This window comes from Macrobrachium rosenbergii, chromosome 25, assembly GCF_040412425.1.
Source record: "Macrobrachium rosenbergii isolate ZJJX-2024 chromosome 25, ASM4041242v1, whole genome shotgun sequence".
NCBI classification, from domain to species: Eukaryota; Metazoa; Arthropoda; class Malacostraca; order Decapoda; family Palaemonidae; genus Macrobrachium; species Macrobrachium rosenbergii.
The window spans coordinates 18,363,821-18,376,320 of NC_089765.1; the positions used below are offsets into that span (position 1 = coordinate 18,363,821).

General features: G+C 37.3%; 1 protein-coding gene across 1 annotated transcript in view; it reads left to right on the forward strand.

Moving 5' to 3' along the window:
* Positions 1-12,500, forward strand: part of LOC136852187 (uncharacterized) — a 169,357-nt gene that overhangs the window by 46,003 nt on the left and 110,854 nt on the right.

The window sequence follows — 12,500 nt, forward strand, 5'->3', positions numbered from 1 at the left end:
AGAGACTTCATTAAATTGACTGGCTCATCGAGGTACGAGAATTTAGTCGAGGTTACATTGCAGCCATTAGGACGTTCGTGATATTTGTCGCGTCAACTGATTTGATCCTGCGAGGATTAGGATGAATTGAGGGGGGCCTTCAGTCCTGTGAGGATGGGATGGGTTGAGGCGATCCTTCGATCCTGTGGTAACAGGTGCTGAGAGAGGATTTCTTATTCTGTGAGAAGGGGTCCTTAGGTCCTGTGAGTTTAGGGTGTCGATCCTGTGGAAGTAGGTTGCTGAATGAGGATTTCATAATCAGTGAGGATATGAGTTGACTGGGTTCCTCAACCCTGTCTTGATAGAAACAGTCGAATGGGTTGTACAGTCCTGTGGGAATGAAGAGGATTGGACGTTTTTTTTTTTTTTTTTTATTCCGGTGAGGATAGGAATTGAAAGGATCCTTCAGTTCTTCGAGGATGAAACATGAACAAGTTTTTTTTTTATTTTGTGAGGATGAAAGGAATGGAATGAGTAATCCAGTCCCATATGAGTAGACTGAATTAAAATGTTTCATTCAGTCATGTTCAGACTGAAATTGAACGGGCTCTTCAATTCAATTTTGTGAGTATAGGAATTGAAAGGCTCCTCTATTTTATGAGGATAGGAGGTGAAAAACTTTTTGAACTGTGTAAGGACAGAAGGAGTTGAATAGGTAATCCAATCCCATAAAAGCAGACTGAAATGAACGTGTTCCGCAGTCATATGTAGACTGAAATTGAACGATTCACAATCCTGCGAAGACAGAAGTTGAACGGGACTTTCAATACCGTGGAACGCAGGAGTAGGAGTTGGTCGGGTTCTTCAGGAGGTCCGAGATTCCTTTTTATGATTTAAGCCCGGGGCTTTGACAGCTTTTCGTTTTTGTTTACAGACACGACAAGCTCCTCTTGAGATTAAAGAACCTCCGGTGAATCTTCTTCTTCTTCTTCCTCACTGCAAGGCAATTCGATGTTTATCACGGTCCTTCGTGTTTATTTCCTTCGTTCACAGGGATGTGTGCTTTTTGGCACTTTTGAGAATCGTTCTGAATCATGTCACAATAAGGTACCTCGTTGTTTATTACGTGAATCTTATGTGAATCTTATTCATGTAATTATTTCTTGCCTGTTTGATAGTTGCTCTTGACAATTCATCTTCTGGTAATATTCATGGTAATAGGAATTTCTTGGCCTATTTGATAGTTGCTCTGAGGCCAGGTGACAGTAGGGTAACTCGTTTATTACACGATTTTCTGTGTTTTGTTGTTTTTTCGTGGTGATATGAATTCCTTGGTCTCCTTGCTAGTTGCTCTGAGGCCAGGCGACAGTAAGGTAACTCGTTTATTACACGATTTTCCGTGCCATGCTCTGTTATTCATGTTTAATATGCATTCCTTGCCTCAATTGATAAATGAATTTCCTGTTAACAGGGCAAGCAAGTATCACCACACAGAATCCTGCACTTAGTCCTGATCTGTGTTTTAGAATTGTCACTCGTTAATTGCATGTTTTTCCTTTAATTCAAGTGGGTCCTCTTCTAACAGTGCAAGTTATCCAGGTCCGTTGACAAATGTCCTTACCAATTAACATCGAAGACAAACATTATCGCCTTGAAGAATCTCAGATGTGTCTCGGCACCTCGTCATTTCCTGCTTGGCCTCAAGTCAAGAGCATCTGTTTTCTGCTGCCTGGCTCCAAAGGCCTTTGACAAATGCCGGACCCACTTAAATCTCGGTCTCTGTGAACCCACCTCGGATATCTCTTTAAATCCAACAGTGTTCTGCATTTTGTTTGTCAGCTTACCAGGACTTAACAGTGTAAGAACTTGGGATAATGTCAGTCATGCAAACAGGATCCACTGGCTCGGCGGAGAGGGTCCTATCCACAGATCTTTGTAAGTGTCGATACAAAGAGATACCTCCCTGCTCAGTATGAAAGCGGTGCTGTATTGGGTTCATTATTTTCTGGCATATTTAGCTCGGTCGAGTTGGTTTTCGTTCGAGGTGGTGGCGGGTGTCCCGTTTTAAGATGTGACGTTAATTTGTTAATTTATGTTCTTTATTTTTTGATAAGTGATCTCTTCTTTCTGTATTTCCCGTTACATTCTGTTACTCCTTTCTATGAGCCCCATATTTTTGGAAGCTTGAATTTCGAGTCAAAATTGGCCCTCTGGGCTTTTTCCATATGAATAGGGTTCATCATCTGAATAATAATAATAATAATAATAATAATAATAATAATAATAATAATAATAATAATAATAATAATATGAAGTTCTCCTCATCTGGTAGACATCAGAGGTGCCTCACACTGAGGGACCTGGGGCAACCCGAACGAACTGTAAGGTCTGTAAGGTGTAAGGTCTAGTTGTGTGCTTGTTATTGTTATTATTCGGAGCGAGCAATCATGCAAGTTTCTTCATACAAACTGATCTTATTTAGAAAATACGTTATCATTATTATTTGTATTATTCAAATCGATTAAACTACATGCTGTTGCAACTAATCTACAGGGCCCTTAACGTGCAAAACAAGCTTCTACATAAAAGAAGAAGAGATTTTTACAGAATAAATAACAAATCAAAAACAAAACAGTTTTCATTAGGTTTTGTTTTGTACTTCAAACTTCAAGCTTTAGAAACTTATTTTCTTACTTTCCTGTTACATTTAGAAATGCCTTCGCGCCTCATATTTGTAGTGGATTTGTAGCTGATATTTATCTTGTACTCGGAATTTGGATTCTTCTGTTCCGGTTATCCAGTTTTACGGCCTCTCTCTCTCTCTCTCTCTCTCTCTCTCTCTCTCTCTCTCTCTCTCTCTCTCTCTCTCTCTCTCTCTCTCTCTCCATTGCTTTAGTCTTGCTCTTAATCTTTTTCCAGAATTCTTCTTGCAATATGTCTCACTGGCTCTCCATTACTTCCAGTTATCTCGCTGTCAATTATGTTTCTTCTCTGCATCCATTAATCTCTCTCTCTCTCTCTCTCTCTCTCTCTCTCTCTCTCTCTCCATTGTTAGTTTTCCTTCACTTTCTTTCTTTCAATTCTTCCCTCAATGTCTCACCGTCTCTCCATTGCTTCCTGTACTCTCTCTCTCTCTCTCTCTCTCTCTCTCTCTCTCTCTCTCTCTCTCTCTCTCTCCATTGCTGTAGTCTTTTCCTCTTTATTTTTTTCTAGAATTCTTCTTGCAATATGTCTCACTATTTATCCATTACTTCCAGTAATCTCGCTGTTAATCATCTTTCTCTCTCTCTCTCTCTCCCTCTCTCTCTCTCTCTCTCTCTCTCTCTCTCTCTCTCTCTCTCTCCATTGCTGTTCTTTCCTCTTTATTTTTTCTAGAATTTTGCTCACTGTTATTTCCATCTCGCTGTTAATCACGTTTTGCTGTTAGTTTTTGTTCACTTTATTTCTTTCTTCTTGCAATGTCTCTCTCTCTCTCTCTCTCTCTCTCTCTCTCTCTCTCTCTCTCCATTGCTGTTATCTTGTTTTCTTTCCATCAATTCTTCTCAACTTCAATCTTGGGACATACTGACTGGGTTCAGTGATCACAGTTTATTTTTCCTCCAATGAACTCCATCCGTGGAGTTCACCATCTTTTTTTTTTTAATCTTTTTTATTCGTGTTGCATGTGCAACTTTTACTGCCGGATGTCCATTTCCCCCCCGTTTTGACCTTGGATTGGCAGGGAAACAAAAAAAAAAAAGTTAGAGGGATTTCGTGATTTCTATTCTTCCGCTGTTTCTGTCGCTGTCTTCCTCTCAAGTGTTGTATTATGGTAATTTCATTATTTAATGGTGTGGCTTCTATATGTATATATATGTGTATATGTATGTATGTTTGTGTGTATATTAAGTTTCTACTTTTTGGAGTTTTCATGGGCTCCTTTTATTAGAAATGTGTATATATATATATGTATTATTTGTATATATAAATTTCTGACTCACATCAGGATCGAACCCAGGTCTTTCAATTGAAAGGCAAGGGCGCCGCCCACTAGGCCATAACTTTCAATTGAAAGACCTGGGTTCGATCCTGATGTGAGTCAGAGATTTATTTATGTTCCACACGTGATTGTGTGTTGATTATTTCTATATATATATATATATATATATATATATATATATATATATATATATATATATATATATTACCGAAGGGGAATTTTTTAGTCGATAATAAGTTTTTCACATTGAGCTTTGAATTGGATATATATATATATTATATATATATATATATATATATATATATATATATATATATATATATATATATATATATATATATATATGAATAATTTTATCACATCACCGTAGTTGATATACAAGTTTAAGTACAAATGTCCTTAATGGGCTCAATGGTTCTTACCTCGGGACGACGAACTTATTATCAACTAAAAATTCCCTTCGGTAACATATATGAAAATATATTATTTCCGAGGTAGAGCGAATTGGATATTAAAGGACGTTTGTAGCTTAATGCTTATATATATATATATATATATATATATATATATATATATATATATATATATATATATATATATATATATATATATATATATATATATATATATATATATATATATATATTACTAGGTTGAATATGGTATTGGAGATGAAACCTTTACCCAAACGGCGTATAAATAGTTAATATTAATCTGAACACGCACATTTTATGTATATGTATATATATATAAATATGCTTATATTACGTATATTTATTTATTTATTTAAAGACGATACACATTATGAAGATTAACTTCCTAGCCAGTGGACCCCCCCTTTTTTTTTATCTCCAAGTAATACCATTACCCAATCACAGCAGCTGGTTACGACTGGTGAGCTGCAGATGGCATCGAACAACGGACCTTACAAATGCGAGCATTGTTACGTCACCCATTTGATATGTATTTAAATGTCTACTTATGACACAGTAATACTTGTCCAGTAATCTCTCTCTCTCTCTCTCTCTCTCTCTCTCTCTCTCTCTCTCTCTCTCTCTCTCTCTCAAATATTGAACACCCATCGTTTATGAAACGCAGACTCTCGGTGTACAAAAACATGCCTTGAGTGCTTGTTGGTTCCTTAAACTGGTCTTTATCCTTCAGACGAGAGGAACTTCAAGTAACTTGCTCTTTGCATGTTTACTGTCCCCGTTCTGGCTTCGCATGTTTATTTTCGAGCGCTTTTAGGAGTTCTTTTGTTATTCTCGCTTGTGGCTGTCATGTACTGGTCTTTCGTATTGACGGGAGGTGAAATAACAGAGCACCGAGCAGAGGTTGTTCAGGTTCGGAGAAAAATGGAAGGTAATTCTGATGGAAAAGATTTAGAAGTGAAATAAATATGTAAAGATGGGTGAATGTTTTATATATATATATATATATATATATATATATATATAGCAGTATATATATATATATATATATAGTATATATATATATACATACATATATATATGTATATATATACATATATATATACACAATGCGATTATTAGTTAGGAAATATAAATATTACATGATGTAGCAATAGAGAGGCATCACACAAACATATATATATATATATATATATATATATATATATATATATATATATATATATATATATATATATATATATATATATATATATATACTGTATACTCGTGTATATATATATATACATACAGATTCTTATTCATAAAAATTATATAATAAATGAACTTAAATATATTAAATCCAATATCCTCCTCCATCCTTTGCTCCCCCTTCTTGAGCCCCCTCCCCCTCTTGCATCCTCCACTCCTTCACTCAACCTCTATATTCTCCTCCCCTCCCCCCCCTCTCCCCCCCTTATTCACCCCTCTTGTCCTTGAATGACGTCGTAGAGATCATGTGATATTTTCGGACGATTCATTCAAACAACTTTTTTTTCACCTCTTTGTTGTTTGTCGTCAATGCGTCGAGGGTGGAGGTGGCTGCTGATGTATTTCTCCTCCTCCTCCTCCTCCTCCTCCTCCTCCTCCCTCCTCCTCCTCCTCCTCCTCCTCCTCCAAGGAGACTTCTTTTGGTTGGAGGAGATAGGATCTAGGATTTGTCAGAAAGATGGCAGATGGAGTGGTTGAAATATTCCTTATGGAAGGGCACTGATTTATCAGAAGCCTAAAGCATGAATAGATGATTGAGTTTATAACTGAAGTTGGTTTGGTAAATACGAAGGCCATTGATGCTGAGAATAATTGTAGTTCTTCGTTGGGCGAGTGGGTTCCGTTCTCAGCTTGTACTCTGCTGGCCGCGCGTTCGAATCTCTGACCGGCCAATGAAGAATAAGAGGAATTTATTTCTGGTGATAGAAATTCATTTCTCGCTATAATGTGGTTCGGATTCCACAATAAGCTGTAGGTCCCGTTGCAAGGTAATCAATTGATTCTTAGCCACGTAAAATAAGCCTAATCCTTCGGGCCAGCCCTAGGAGAGCTGTTAATCAGCTCGGTGGTCTGGTTAAACTAAGGTATTCTTAACTTTTTTGAGAATAATTGTTTTAATATTTATAAAGGGAAATGCTGGTAAAATTAGATTACTGGTTTTACATATGAAGTTAGTACAATAAATTTTTTATTTACTAAAAAGATTAAACAATTTTTGTAAAGGGGAATGTTGATAGAAATAGATTATTTATTTTGTATATGAAGTTGGTTTGGTGAAATATTCATTATTAAAAATCTTACGAAGGGAAAAGTGATAGAGATTATAAACTATCTTTTATGTAGTTTTTAAGTTTTTATACATCTAAGTTTCTAACCTGTTACAATTAGGGAGGTGATTTAAAACTTAAAAGATTAATGGAGGCAGCTGATTGGTCTTAGGGACTCCTACCATTGAAATATTAATATTATTTCTAAATTAAGAAATACTTTTGGACACCTGTGTCTTTAACTAACTTATTATTGAGTTACTTCAGTTCAGCCATCTGGTATTATTTATTATAATTGTACTTCTCTCTCTCTCTCTCTCTCTCTCTCTCTCTCTCTCTCTCTCTCTCTCTCTCTCTCTCTCTCTCTCTCTCTAGTGGTTCTCTTGGTTAAGTGGTACCAGCCTTGCTTCACTCTCGAAAGTCCAAAGTTCGATCTTGAAAGAGGACTAAAAGGATTCTCACCTGTTTCTTAGAAACCCCATTTTTGTTTTCCTGTCCTGAACAACGAATGAGGCACCTGTTTGTCAGTCGACTGTTGGGGTTTTTAGCACGGAGTGGAAAGGGAGAGAAAAATACCAGTCGTGAGAGATTAGCGTTCCGCTAAAATGCCATCACATAATGTGACTGGGAAGCCCTCGAAGAGATTATCCTCTCTCTCTCTCTCTCTCTCTCTCTCTCTCTCTCTCTCTCTCTCTCTCTCTCTCCACACACACACACACACACATAAACAACCTGTATTGTAGTATTCTTGTATTATGTGACTTACCAAATACAATGTGGTCTTATCTTCCTTCTACTGCAGTCTTAGCCACTGAAGAAACCTCTCTCTCTCTCTCTCTCTCTCTCTCTCTCTCTCTCTTACATATATACTCACATACAAACTGTATTGTAGTATTTTTGTATTATCTGACTTACCAAATACAATGTGGTCCTATCTGGCCTGGCCTCTCCTTTAGTTTAGCCACTGAAGACTCTCTCTCTCTCTCTCTCTCTCTCTCTCTCTCTCTCTCTCTCTCTCTCTCTCTCTCTCTCCCTCCTCCTCCTCCTCCTCCTCCTCCTCCTCCTCCTCCTCCTCTTCCTTTACATACATACTCACATACAAACTGTATTGCAGTATTCTTGTATTATCAGACTTACCATATACAATGTGTTCCTACCTGCCCTCTCCTTTAGTTTAGCCACTGAAGAAACCCCCCGCCTCTCTCTCTCTCTCTCTCTCTCTCTCTCTCTCTCTCTCTCTCTCTCTCTCTCTCTCTCTCTCTCTCTGTAGGTTCCATCCAGCTGCACCTGTGGCATTTTGACTTGACTCCTCTTAAATCGCCGAGTTCGTATGGAAATTTTTTGAGAACTGAGACTGGTTTTGTTTTTGCCAGAGAAATTGGTCTGTTTATTCAGACCATCTACATAGTCAAGAGAATTGTGATTGTATTTAAATTTAAACATTTGTATTGTGATTATTCGTTCTTTCGACTGGTATAGCTCTCTTGCATAAATCACCCCGAGTTCGAATCCTGGGCGAGGAAGGGCAGGTGTTCACAATCCTGTGACCTCAGTAGCGAATTTGGTACCTGGCAATAACCGACTGTGATGGATCGTAACTGTGTTGAAAGTGGGGTTTGGGCTTGCAATTGCATCCCTAATCACTTGATGAGAAACCATAAGTCTGTGCTCTTCCAAGTGAGCAAAGGTGCTTAGGGAAAGAATGAATACAAATGTATACAGTATATACTACACACCTTATGTACTCTTTTCGATACTCAAGGTGTAAACCTTCCGATTTATTTAGCCCTGTACCCTGCTCGGAACTAACTGTAACTCAACAGTCAACCGACTGCCACATCAGTCAACCAGTTGTCAAGTACCTAATTCACTGCTTAAGTCAATAGAGGCGCAATTTTGCAGGAAATGGACTTGAGGAGTCAAAATAAAAAAAAAAAAAAAATAACAAATAATATGTCAAGCTGCATAGACCTTCCGAGTTCACATGATTTGGAGAGCTTCCTTCGAATACTCTGTTTCCCGTAGGGAGGTAGCACCGTGTGCACCTCATGCGGTACACTGTAGGCATTACTTAGGGTTCTTTGCAGCGTCCCATCGGCCCCTAGCTGCAACCCCTTTCGTTCATTTTACTGTACCTCCTTTCATATTCTCTTTCCTCCATCTTACTCTCCACCCTCTCCTAACAATTGATTCATAGTGCAACTGCTTTGAGGTTTTCCTCCTGTTACACCTTTCAAACCTTTTACAGTAATTTCCATTTCAGCGTTGAATGACGTTATAGGTCCCAGTGCTTGGTCTTTGGCCTAAATTCTATATTCAGTCCAAATCGAATACTCTGTTAAAGCGAAGCCTTGGTAATTCTGTAAACCCCTGGTTACTTTTCCCCTGCGCTGCGGACGTTGGATCCTACAGCTGGTAGCTGTGTACGAGCGACGGGGGCTTCAAATCATGACACGTTGCAGACGAGCCATTATTGTCCGGCCAGATTTATGGCAGGCGGACCAGGCGGGGGCAGTCCTTGCCTCAGTGTCTTACGATTCGGCGGTCTGGTGATGATTCCTTCGTCCCCTCTTTTCCCTGGTTTCCTTTTGGTCCTGGCCTTACGTCTCGCCCACGTCATCAGCATTCCGGCGCTACTGTCGGGAATTCTTGTTCGTGGTTGGTCTAGGACTCTAGGTTATATATTGCCTCTGCGACCTTTATCTTCAGCGTCTAGACTCCAGAACCTTTGCTTGTAACCATCTGGGCTCTGTAGTTCCTGACTCTGTCTCGTTTGCTTGCGAGCCTGGTGGTAACCCAAGGCCGTTTGGATCAGATGCCTTAAGTTTTTTAAAGTTGAATTGATCTGTTCTGCCGGCTTTTGGGTCTCATTATAACCCACTGCCTTTTGTTAACGAGCCACGCCTAGTACTCTTACGCCATCAGTGCTGCACTGTAAGAATGCAGGTCTTGACAACCTGTTACAGAGTTTTATATCGAACTGAGCCTGTACCGTGTTATTGAAAGCGATGTTGTCGTGGTTTTATAGGTATTTACAGGGGTCTGAGTATATATGCATATATATACAGTATATATATATATATGTGTGTGTGTGTGTTTGTGTGTGTATGTATGTATGTATGTATGTATATATATATATATATATATATATATATATACAATTTGTATATATATGTGTATAAATTATAATGCATATGGTATATATATACATAAATATATATATATATATATATATATATATATATATATATATATATTTGTATACATATATATATATATATATATATATATATATATATATATATATATATATATATATATATATATATATACATACTTAAATACCTTTTAAAACCCTTCTGCCTGACAACTCTTATATTCAAACATAAAACAATACAAGCAGCACATTCCAGTATCTCCTAATCAGTAAAGCAATATTCTAAATACATCGCACCCGCAGAGACCTTATGATTAGGGCAGGTCAGTTATCAGCCACTGACTTCTCGTCAGTTGACAAAAAAAAAAAAATGGCCTCATCCTTTTACGGGAGAGATACTCGATGTTAGATTTATTCTGCCATTATACATTTGTTGGGTTTTCAAATGCCGTCACTGCACTTCATGTGGTGCACTGTAGACATTACTTAAGGTTCTTGGCATCGTGCCTCCCTTAGGCCCCCAGCTGCAACCCCTTTCGTTCCTTTTACTGTACCTCCTTTCATATTCTCTTTCTTCAATCTTACCCTCCACCCTCCTCTCCTAACAATTGATTCATAGTGCAACTAAGAGGTTTTCCTCCTGTTACACCTTTCAGACCTTTTACTGTCAATTTCAGCGCTGAATGACCTCTTAGGTCCCAGTGCTTGGCCTTTGGCCCGAATTCTATATTCAGTTCAAGATATTAATTCCTGTTACGGGAGGGAAAGGTAATGTTTTATTTATATGCTCCTTATTTTTTTTTTTAAAGTTTTGTAGTTTTTTTCAGTTTTGTTTTGACTATTTCTGAGGAAAGGAAAGACTACATTGTGTCTCTTATCCTGTAGGTTTTATGTTATTCGTCTCTTCTGTATGAAAGGAAAGTTTTCATGTTATATCTTTTCCTTTCCTTTTTAGTTTTCTGGAAAAGAAAACTTTTTTCGTCCGCCCTCAGATCTTAAAAACTACCGAGGCTAGAGGGCTGCAAATTGGTACGACAATCATCCACCCTTCACTCATCAAACATACCAAGTTGCAGCCCTCTAGCCTCAGTAGCTTTTATTTTATTTAAGGTTAAAGTTAGCCATAATCGTGCTTCTGGCAGCGATATGGGATAGGCCACCTCCGGGCCGTGGTCAAAGTTTTATGGGCCGCGGCTTATTCAGCATTATACCGAGACCACCGAAAGATAGATCTGTTTTCGGTGGACTTGATTATACGCTGTAGCGGCTGTACAGAAAACTCGATTGCCCCGAAGAAACTTCGGCGCATTTATTACTTGTTTCTTTTTGATGTTTATAGTCATGTTTATTTTCTTGTAATTTTACAGATATTTAGGAAATAAATTCCTCCTTGGCGTTAAAGGTGGATGCTCTTCTGTCATTTATTTTTTGTTTATCTCTCTCGAACAAACAGGAAGAATATCGTGTGTTAATTTTTCCCCAACTGCCCAATCCCGTTGCCGACATGTTGTTGCTTGCAGATTGGCCATTAAGATTTGTAAGCTTTTTGTTTATGAAGCAGACACATCTCACACTCCCGCTTGTCACACTGCGAGAATCTAGTTTTGGGTGATCGAGATAAGGGGCCTTTTTTTGTGTGCTTTTATTTTTTGCTTTTATTTGGATTTCTTTTTGTTGGGGGTTGAAGTGGTCGAGAGTCATATGATAACCTTTGTGGTTTGTTTTGAATTGCTTTTGTTATTTGTTAGAGGGCGTCTTTTTTTTTTTTGCTTTTGTTTTGGGCTTTTTTTTTCTTTTCAACCAAGACGAGAGTCATTTGATAACCTGTGCGGTTTGTTTTCAATCGCGTAGTTGTTTGTTATTGTTGTTTATTGTTGAAGTTTGTGGTGGTCATGTTACGTTTATTGCGGTCAATTGATACTTGCTGTTAAATTAACAGTATGATAAAGTGCTAAGTTTTTCTTTTTTAGTTTTTTCATATTTGACTGCAAATGCTAAACAATCCATTTTGCTTCTGTCAATTTGCGCACATATGTATATTTATAATATGAAAAAGGTGTCCCATGAAATTTTTAATAATAATAATAATAATAATAATAATAATAATAATAATAATAATAATAATAATAATAATAATAATAATAATAATAAAATGAAGAAGAAGAAGAAGAAGAAGAAGAAGAAGAAGAAGAAGAAGAAGAATAATATATAATAATAATAATAATAATAATAATAATAATAATAATAATAATAATAATAATAATAAGAAGAAGAAAGAAGAAGAAGAAGAAGATATATACTCGTATATACAGTATACATATTGTGTTATATTGCGTTACGTTACGTGTAACTCCGGAGGACCAGAAGCCCCTTGCGTGCCGGCAAACGTGGAATGCTACGTTACGCAACATCCTATCTCTCTTTTTTATGAAGCGCAATTGATTCGTGACTCTTTAATTCGAGATTTCACGGTAAAATGGTCCTTATGTGACGAGGGAGGTCTTTTATAGAAGGCGTAACAATCAAGTGTTTGTTTGTGCGTATGTTTATTTATTATTTTGTTTTTTATATTTCAGTTTCCCTGTTGTTGTTGTTGTTGTTGTTGTTCTTCTTCTTCTTCTTCTTCTTCTTCTTCTTCTTCTTCTTCTTCTTCTTCT